Source organism: Canis lupus, unplaced genomic scaffold (genome assembly GCF_011100685.1).
Source record: "Canis lupus familiaris isolate Mischka breed German Shepherd unplaced genomic scaffold, alternate assembly UU_Cfam_GSD_1.0 chrUn_S1537H1723, whole genome shotgun sequence".
NCBI classification, from domain to species: domain Eukaryota; kingdom Metazoa; phylum Chordata; class Mammalia; order Carnivora; family Canidae; genus Canis; species Canis lupus.
Window position 1 is genome coordinate 107,665 of NW_023330375.1, and position 10,600 is coordinate 118,264.

Genomic DNA, 10,600 nt, shown 5'->3' on the forward strand with positions numbered 1-10,600 from the left:
GAGCTTGCAAAGCTCCAATATGAAAAGAAAGAGAGAAAATCAATATCACCAAGATTCCAGGACTCAGGGAATTCCACTAAATTCTTAGGAATGCACCAGGGGATAGGCAGGGCCTGGGCAGAGGCCACATGGTTCTTCTGCGTCACACAACTGGCCTTCTTCTCATTGTAGCCCAAAAACAGTGGGGTCATATCGGTTCTGAAATCCACATAACTATTTTTTCATTGGGAGATGAATATGTTCAAAAGGAGGTATTTTCATTAACATTTTACACTTAAAAAAGTCTGAACTATCAATCATTCTCTTTCTTGCAAGATACAAAGCATTTATTTGTAGACCGATTCTGAGTCTCTGTTGGTCACAGGCAGGGACAGGGGAGTGATGGAATAAGACGTGGAGGATAGACGTTAACACACGTCCCCAGGAAACAGAAGTTCTCTGTGTGATAATGGTAGTATGCTGCTCAACAGCAATGATGACCAATCTCTCCTCAGGCGGCAGCCCAAGGTGGTCTAAGGTGTTTTTGTCAACACACCCATACCTGGAAAATCAGACTTGCACCCCTGGCTGGTCATTCAGTGCTGTTCTGGGTCACAATGTAGGATCTCTGCCTGGGATCTGTGGTACCTATGCCAAGGTAACCCCTGTGTTTCTACTGTTCTTGTGCAAGACAAGGGGACCGTGGATATGGGCTCATCAAGAGGTTCCCTAAGGGAGGGACACATGTACACATGGAAGAGTTCTTAATCTTGACGTCCACAGCCCTCACATCCCTGGGTTATGGAAAAGCTACAATGGGACTAAGGAAAGAGGGAGACAGAGTCAGTACTTTTGGGCTTAGGACACCCACTCACAGGAGTCTTCATTAACCTGTTGGCAGCTATAGCAGATGCTCATTCACGCACCCACATCACCCAAATTCACTGATGCACGCTGAGCATTTTCCCAGTAATGGTGCAACATCCCCCAAATCTCATATTCCATAAAATGGTTCATGGTCCCAAATTCCCTCTTTGACTGAACCCTTCTCTTCAATTGCACAATGGAAGCCTCAGGTGCTGAGCAAATGATCCCATCCAGCTCTGAGAATGGAATTTCCCAGGGCCTGTGTCCTCACACAACATCCCAGATCCTAGTGCTCAGGCCTAAGACACAGTGAACCTTGACCACTTCTGAGCACTGGAGCCTGGGAGGGAAGGGAAGGCTCTGCTCTGAGCCCTGGAGGTGCTGAATCCATGCTGGGGAGGACGGCACCCTCTGCTTAGATAGTCTAAGACCTCTGAGGGGGATAAAGTCAAAGAAAGGCTCTTTGTCCTCATTTCAGGAGAAAAACACTTACCAGCAGAGAATCCGGTTTTATGACATTTGGAAACCCAGGTAACATGAATATTACAACATATAAGTGTTTTGTTTTATTTTTGTTTTATGTTTTTTCTAAGGACATAGAGACACTGAAGAGATAATTGAGAATAAACCCATTATGAACCAGGTGGCACTTGTAAGTACGCAGTATATATATACAACTTATTTTACAAGTATAAATTTTCATGGTAGAAGAATCTGAAGAGATGAAAGATTTTGTCCCATGTCCTGATTTGCCACTGTCACTGTGAGAAGCATTATTGTTTCTGATTAGACAGTGAAGGTCAGTCTAGTCCTCAGGCTGTAGCCCAGAGATGAGGGAGCCCTGCCTTTCCTGAGGCATCCTTGGATCAGGAGAAGTGGCTGTGGTCCCCAGAGCCCTGGTGCTCATCTGAGTCTGAGTAGTAGTACAGGAGGTACCGGGGAGGGCTCCGTGGCTTCTGCTGGAACCAGTGTTTGTAGTAGCTGCCAACACTGGGGCCACTGCTCTGGGTGCAGATGAGTCTAACTGTTGTTCCAGGAGATGCAGAGAGGGAGGGCGCTGGGTCCGCAAAGGTTGGGACAGGGACCTGCAAACACAGACACTGATGGGTAATGGAGCAAAGACCAGAGAAAACTTCCCAGTAGCTGAGCCAGAGGGGCTGATGGAGCCTAAGAACTGGGACCTGGTATGTGACGCCTGTCTGTACCTGTGCAGTGAGAGAAGTACATCAGGAGACAGGAGTCCAGGACATGGTGACGGTCCCCACACCAGATGGGCTTCTGCAGATGCCTCCTTTTACCCCCATTATTTTCTATCAGAGGGTGTTCATGCAAATGAAGTCCATCTAGTGATTTCCCAGCCCCTCCCTGAGCCCTGGTGCTGGAGCTCAGCTCACACCACATTGTGGAGGTTGGGAGTTGGCTTCCCCCCTGGGGAGAGCACTGGAGGAAGAACCTGCTGAGACCACACGCAGTCCCTGCTCAGGGGACTCTTCCAGGCCTGAGAGGACACAGCTCTTGAGTCCCCATCAGTGAGCAGAGGGCTCAGCACACAGACCCAGGCTTCCTTGAGTGAAGGTTCCTCCCTGAACAGTTATGTAAGGTCCACACCTACAGGTCCACAGCTCCCCCTGTTGGTCACGCATCCACCCCATCTGGGATCAAAGCCCTGGGAGCCCAGGGGCTTTCACCAGCTCACCAGGGCCCTGTCCACACCCCCATGTCTTATCTCTAGATACCATGATTTGTATACACAGCACACGATTACTCTGGTCTCATTCTGTGAAGTGATGCTTCCTTATCTAAAGAACAACCATGTGCACAAATAGCCAATTAATGTGTCACCAGAGAAGTTACGACAAAAGGTGAAAGTTAAGGGTGTATCATGTCAAGCATCACTGATCAGAGGACAGTGGAGCTGGTTTAAAGGGCTGGTAGGTGCACAGTACACATTCATAGATCAATATTTAACAAGTATTCTGAGATATATTTATGAAAGTTAGTGTTCAAAAGCATCTATTACTATATTTTTGAAAATTTTTAAATTTTTAATTGGAGTTCAATTTGCCAACATATAGCATAACACCCAGTGCTCATCCCACCAAATGCCCCCCTCAGTGCCCATCACCCATTCACCCACACCCCCTGCCCACCTCCCTTCCACTACCTCTTCTTCATTTCCCAGAGTTAGGTGTCTCTCATGTCGTGTCACCCTCACTGATATTTTCACACATTTTCTCTCCTTTCCCTTTATTCCCTTTCACTATTATTTATATTCCCCAAATGAATGAGACCATTTAATGTTTGTCCTTCTCTGAATGACTTATTTCACTCAGCATAATACCTTCCAGTTCCATCCACGTTGAAGCAAATGGTCGGTATCTGTCGTTTCTAATGGCTGAGGAATATTCCATTGTATACATAGACCACATCTTCTTTATCCATTCATCTGTCGATGGACACCAAGGCTCCTTCCACAGTTTGGCTACTGTGGACATTGCTGCTATAATCATCGGGGTACAGTTGTCCCCGCGTTTCACTGCATCTGTATCTTTGGGGTAAATCCCCAGCAGTGCAATTGCTGGGTCATAGAGCAGATCTATTTTTAACTCTTTGAGGAATCTCCACACAGTTTTCCAGAGTGGCTGCACCAGTTCACATTCCCACCAACAGTGCAAGAGGGTTCCCATTTCTCCACATCCTCTCCAACATTTGTTGTTTCCTGTCTTGTTAGTTTTCCTCATTCTCACTGGTGTGAGGTGGTATCTCATTGTGTTTTTTTTATAATAAATTTATTTTTTTATTGGTGTTCAATTTGCCAACATACAGAGTAACATCCAGTGCTCATCCCTTCAAGTGCCCCCCTCAGTGCCCATCACCCATTCACCCCACCCCCACTCTCCTCCCCTTCCACCACCCCTAGTTCGTTTCCCAGAGTTAGGAGTCTTTATGTTCTGTCTCCCTTTCTGATATTTCCTACCCATTTCTTCTCCCTTCCCTTCTATTCCCTTTCAATATTATTTTTGATTTGCATTTCCCTGATGGCAAGTGATGTGGAGCATTTCCTCATGTGCTTGTTGGCCATGTCTATGCATTTCTGCTTTTCATACAAACCTCCCCGCTTTGTAGGGAGTGGCCATGATCTGTCTGAAACCTGCAGAGGAGTCCTTCTTGCCTCTCCATAACTGTAAGAAATTTGAGGACAAATTTTGGGGTTCCCTCTCTGCAGCTGCAGAACCACATTCTTTGTCTCCACCTTCCCACGGATCCCTGCTTGTCTCCATCTGACTGTCATGGTACAAGCACAGGAATCAATTGAATTAGGAGGCCACCCCACCCCCTTAATCACTGCATCTGTACTAATTAAATCTGCAATACCCGTTTTCCATATAATGTCACATTCTAAGTCCTGAGCTCTACAATTTCAACATATGTTCTTTGGTAGGATAGAATTTAAATGAGAATGTTAGGAAAGAAGAATCCTTTCCCAAAAGGTTTATAAGTATCACTATTTTATTTATTTATTTATTTATTTATTTATTTATTTATTTATTTATTTATTTTAAAGTTTTTGTTTCTTCATTCAAGAAAGACACACACACAGAGAGTCAGGGACACAGGCAGAGGGAGTAACAGGCTCCATGCATGGAGCCCAAAATGGGACTCAAATCCAGTACTCCAGGATCAAGGCCAGGGCTGAAGGCAGGAGTTCAACCCCTGAACTAAGCAGGCCTCCCTTTAAAAAAATTGCTATTATTTTTTTTTAGTATGCAACACAGTTTCATTGCACTGAAATGCAACCTAATAAAGTAAGCATCAAGAAAATACTAAATGAACGCTTCTCGATTTTTTATTTTTTTCTGTAAAGGAAATGTATTTAGCCTCAATCTATATTCCTGATCCAACAGACATTTTGTAATACGAAATATCTGATTTTGGGTTTTTGTGAACTAATGCCTCCTGAGTCACTCATATACTTTTCAATGTTAGCATTCACCCAGGGATGGAAATCAGTCCAGACCCTTCCCAAGGCCAATCTCCCCATGACCAGTCTGCATTTATAGTGCTCTGGGCTCATGTATTTGGCCATGAGATGTCAGTAATCACATGATATTTGTATCCACACTTGATGAAACAAAGTGTATGTGTCCCTTCCTCATCTTGGTTTCTCACTGGGCCCAGCACCACTAAAATGTAGCCCCAAGGGGTACTCATCCTTGTCCTCAGGCTGGGCACTAGTAGTTGGTCAAGTCAGATTTGTTCCCAAGAAGGGAGCCTGAGAAATCAGTATTTATTGTTTTTATTATAAATAAATGCTCCAGACTTGGCCAATCTTTTCCTAGATCCAGTATGGATAGAGTCCTGTGCTGGAGGCATTCCTGAAAGTGACTGTCCCTCCTGGGGACACTGCCATGAAATCTCCTGAGTCACCACGATCTAAGAATTGGTCCCTGAAATGAAAATAGGCACATGTTAGGAATGAAGAAGAAAGGCGGATGGATCCCTCCTAAGGATGCCTCTGAGATCCCCATGAACATGGGAAGTGGCTGAGGAAGGGGAGAAGAAGGAGAGGAGTCAAGATCATGCTGTGGAATTTCCACAGATTCCCTGGCCTTAAAACTGGCTCTGGTCTCTGGGATGTCTCTTTTTTATTTAAGTTTTTCTTTACATTTCAATTATTAACACAATGTGTAATAGGAGTACAATTTAGTAGTTCAAGACTTAAATAAATGAGCCTGTGCTCATCACAAGTGCACTCCTAAACCCCTGCACCACCTTTGTAACCCATCCCTCCACCCACCTTCCATTTAGTAAGCATTAGTTAGTTCTCTAGAGTTAAGGGTTCGTTCTTGTTTTCCTCTCCTTTTCCCCTATGATGCATTGTTTCATTTCTTAAATTCTTCATGAGTGAAATTATATAGTATTTGTCTTTCTCTGATTGACTTACTTCACTTAGCATTATACTCCCTAGCTCCATCCACATCTTTGCAAATGATAAAATGTGATTCTTTTTATGGTTCAGTAATATTCCATCATATATATGTATATATATAACTTCTTTAACCATTTATCAGTGGGGCTCACTCTGGTATTGCTCAAAATGCCACTATGAACATCAGGGAGCATGTATCCCTTTGAGCTATTATTTTTGTATTCTTTGGGTAAATACCAGGAGGGTAATTGCTGAATCACAGAGTATTTCTATTTTTAACACTTTGAATATCCTTCAAATTGTTTTTTTTTTATTGGTGTTCAATTTGCTAACATACAGAATAACACCTAGTGCCCGTCACCCATTCACTCCCACCCCCCGCCCTCCTCCCCTTCTACCACCCCTAGTTCGTTTCCCAGAGTTTGCAGTCTTTACGTTCTGTCTCCCTTTCTGATATTTCCCACACGTTTCTTCTCCCTTCCCTTATATTCCCTTTCACTATTATTTATATTCCCCAAATGAATGAGAACATATAATGTTTGTCCTTGTGTTCCAAAGGATCTACATAAATTTGCACACCCATCAATAGTGCAAGACGTTTCCCCTTTCTCCACATCATTGCCCACACCTGCTGTTTCCTATGTTGTGTCTATTAGCTGTTATGACTGGTGTGAAGTCATATCTCAGTTTAACTTTTATTTCTTTCGGGATGTTTTGTTTATCTCCTCCTCAGCTCCAGGGATGAAGGGTGCGCTTGGGGGTATGTTGTGTAAATAGGAGCCCACAATTCTATCTGATTCTGGACCCTCAGCCCAGCTAGTGGCTTCCATCCAAGGTCGATTTCTGGGGTGGGTGAGAGCTATGGGTTTGTCCCCTGGGAGGAGACAGCTGTTGTCATCTCTCCCTCTGGCAGTGAGCACCAGTGCAGGGCCCAGGCAGGTGGAACCTTTTCAGTGGGTTTCAGGCCTGGCCAGCTCTGAGCAGGTGCACAGAGCCCCCTGGTGACAGCCTCAGCAGATCAGTCAAGGAGGAGGGAACTGTGCAGGAGAAATGGAACCCATTATTGGTTTCAACAAATAAGCAAGAAAACAAACAAATAAGAAGTGTTAAAAAAAAAAAAAAAAGAAGTGTTACCTACTCTTGAGTCCCTCTGGAGAGTTTCCTTTCTGTCAATGACTTCTGTTATCTTTTTCAGTTCTAAAATTTCCATTTGGTTTGTTTTGATGGTTTCTCTTTAATTTCTGCATTTCTATTTTTTCCATTTGTTGTAGAGTGTTTGTAACTTTACACCACATGGGTTTTATGAGAGTTGCCTAAAACTACCTGTCCAATAATTACAGCATGTGAGTGATCTCAGTGTTGGTGTCAGTTGATTCTCCTTTCTTATTCAGGATTTTATCTTCCTGGTACTTGACATGTCATACTTTTTTATTGGATCCTGGGTATTATGGCTATTATATAATGATATGCTTGATCCTCAGTTATTTTTCTTCAAACAAGCGATCCTCCCGCTAGGTGCAGCAGCAAGAGGAAGGCTGTTCATGACAGCTTCCAGGTGGCTCAAATGAAAATGTTTACCACTCTGCTGCTTACTCTCTGCTGGAGAAGGTGGGGCAGTGATTGCCACTTCCCAGCTCTTATCAGGTGGGGGTGTGGGACAAGCTCTTTGCTGGGCCCTGTCAACACCATGGTGGGATGCACAGGACTGAATGGAGCTGCTTTCCTTCAGGGAGTGGATCCTCTGCTCCCCACTGCATTCCTTGCCCTCACTGACACCAGGGAGTGGAGGATCAAATGCAGGTCCAGCTCCCTTGTCTCCTGCATCATACTTCAGTGTTTTGAGGCCCAGGGAGAGCCCAGGCTCAGTTACCCAGTGTTCAGACCACCGCTAGCAATGGGTTATGGCAACAAACCAGCTTTGCCATGTACCACTGCATTCATTCTCCCTGCTGAGCGAGGAAGTTCATATGATCTCCCCAGTATCTGCCAAAATCATGGGTGAGAAAACCTGGGGTGCAAACTAGTCAACTAGGCCTGCCTTGCCCAGAATTGATGATGTTCCCATGCGATGGAGGCTCAGCTATCTCCTCAGTAGCTGACACCATGGCGGATGCGTATTGGGACACTGCCTGCTTCTGCCAGGAGGATATGGACACCATGTCTCTGCTGAGCAATAATTGAACCCTGCATGAGGATACCCTTTGGGGATTCATTAGTGTGTGCAAGTCATGGGCAGGTTTGTCCAAATATTTCCTCCACTCAGGCCAACTTATCTACATATCCTCTGACCAAAGGAGTTGCTGCTTTTGGAGATTTAGTGTTTTCTTTCTTTTCTTTTCCTTTCTTTTTGAGATTTAGTGTTTTCTGGTTTGATTTTCTGGATCTCAGCCTTTGAATGTTTCTTGGTTGGAGGAACCTACAGGATCTTGTCTTACATGTAGGGGACCTAACACAAGAAAAGGAACCAGGGTATGCACTTTGGCATTTTCCTCAATTTGTTTGAAGTCTTCCTTCTTCCTCTTTCTACCTTCAAAAGTCTTCCTATACTTGTTTGTTGTAGTGTGTCAGGACATTTCAGTTGTAAGAGAGAAGACCTGCATGAATGGGAGCACTTCCTGCTGTCCAGTGCTGGGGAATCTCATGGTGCCCATTCTGAATTCTTTCTTCCTGGGCTAGAATGGTGGGGAACCTGCTGAACTGCTGGAAGGGAGGAGATTTATCTTGACTCTCAAGCTGTGTAAATAAAAGACAAAGAACCTGATTGTTATTTTTACATTACTCTTTACAGTGTGAAGAAAAATAAATACATTCCATAACCAAGAACTCAATGTGAAAAGTTTTACAGGCCGGCTGGAAACCAGTAGAGCACAAATATCTGTCTTTCTGTTCTTAAATGCAGAGGAGTGGAGAGAAGAAATTTTTATTCCTTTTTTCTTTTATTTGTTGTGTATAGAAATTTTATTCTGTAATAAGTTTACATTTATGGAAATAAATACAAATATGGAATAGAGATCTCTATGTTTCACCCAGCTTTTTCTAATGGTAACATTTTGTGTTGTTATGATATGTTTATAAAAATAAGTATTTACCAGTGGTGTGATAATCCTGAAAAAATTGCAGACTCAATCTGGATTTCAAAATTTGTTTGTTTGTTTATTTATTTATTTACTTATTTTAACACTGCTTTGCCTAAAATCAATCCAAGTAATAACATTGCATTTATTCATAAGGACATACTAAAATCCTCCAATGTATGAGTTTCAGGCTTTCTCTGTTCTTGATTTTGGGAATTTGGAGACAGCTGGTGTGGTATATTGTAGAATGTTCATAAGGACATACTAAAATTCTCCAATGTATCAGTTTTCAGGCTTTCTCTGTTCTTGATTTTGGGAATTTGGAGACAGCTGGTGTGGTATATTGTAGAATGTCCCAGAACATGGGTTTATCTGATTTTTTTCTCATGATTACATTAATTTTATGGATTTGGGGAGAAATAGCACAGAAGTGAATTGATGTTCTTAGTGCATCATTGGGAAGATGTGTCATACTAACATGACATATCATTGAGAGTATGGGTGGCGACAATGCATATTCGGTGCTATTTTATTTTATCTATTTATTTTATTTATTTTTTTGAAGATTTTATTTTTATTCATGAGAGACACAGAGAGAGAGAGAGAGAGAGAGAGAGAGGCAGAGACACAGGATGAGGGAGAAGCAGGCTCCATGCAGGGTGCCTGACACGGGACTCCATCCCTGGTCGCCAGGATCACACCCGGGACTGAAGGCACTGCTAAACGGCTGAACCACCAGAGCTGCCCCATTTGGTGCTATTTTAAATGATTCTTTTTCTGTTCATAATCTATCTTATGTCAGTCTACTGGATTTTGACCATTCTGATAATTGTGCAATGGTAGCTCATTCATATTTGCTTTTGCTTTTCCCTAATGATATATAGTATGGAATAGAATATCACATGTTTATATGAAATCTACCTATCTCCTTCTGTGAAATATCTGGTAATGTCTTTAACTTACTTTTTAGCCACTTTTTTCTTGTGCTTTGTTTGAGAAATACATTGTATAGCGTTTTTCCTTCCTTCCTTCCTTCCTTCCTTCCTTCCTTCCTTCCTTCCTTCCTTTTTCTTTCTTCCTTTTTCTTTCTTTCTCTGTCTTTATATCCTTTCTTTCTTTCCTTCTAATATATATTTGTATCTGTATATTTATGACTGCTCAACTCTCCAGAAGTTTGGCAATTTATCTGAAATACATTCTGTCTCTGGTTTATTGATTTTGTCTGTTAGGTTTTATTTTTGTCATTTTTCAGGGGAAACGGGACACATCTTGTCTAAGAGACATTTCACATCACGTTTTCCAGTCATCCAGATCATACTAGAAGTGGAACCATACCAGTCAGGGCACCAGCTGCTCTCCATCGGCTTCCGTATTTCTGAAACCCCAAGTGTCTTTGTTCTGCTGCTATAATCTTTGCCTATGAGGTTGGCCAAATGTGCCAGCGTTTCTAATGACTTGGAGAAGAGGAAATAACTATGGTATGGGGTGACACCAGGGATGGTAGTAAAAGTCCTTATGAAGATCCCATCTCAAGGCCTAGAGAACACACAGTCTGAATCCATACATGCTACAAATGAGCTTCCAAACAACAAGCCATTTTGTTCAGGCCCAATGGATTGAGGACAGAACTCAGGAGGTTCGTCTGGTCTCAATTCCCCACATCTGCTTGTCACCTCTACAATGGAATTGCTAAAATTTCTCACTCCTCCCCTCTGCCCTTCCCCACACATTCTCTCTCTCTCATTCGAAT

At 42.9% G+C, this 10,600-nt stretch overlaps 1 long non-coding RNA gene across 1 annotated transcript; it reads left to right on the plus strand.

The window, feature by feature from the left end:
* The first annotated feature begins 450 nt into the window (after nucleotides 1–450).
* Nucleotides 451–8,691, plus strand: LOC119869110. Its single transcript, XR_005386799.1, has 3 exons — nucleotides 451–637; nucleotides 1,440–1,498; nucleotides 8,565–8,691. It is a non-coding gene; the product is annotated as an uncharacterized LOC119869110 (long non-coding RNA).
* The last annotated feature ends 1,909 nt before the right edge of the window (nucleotides 8,692–10,600 follow it).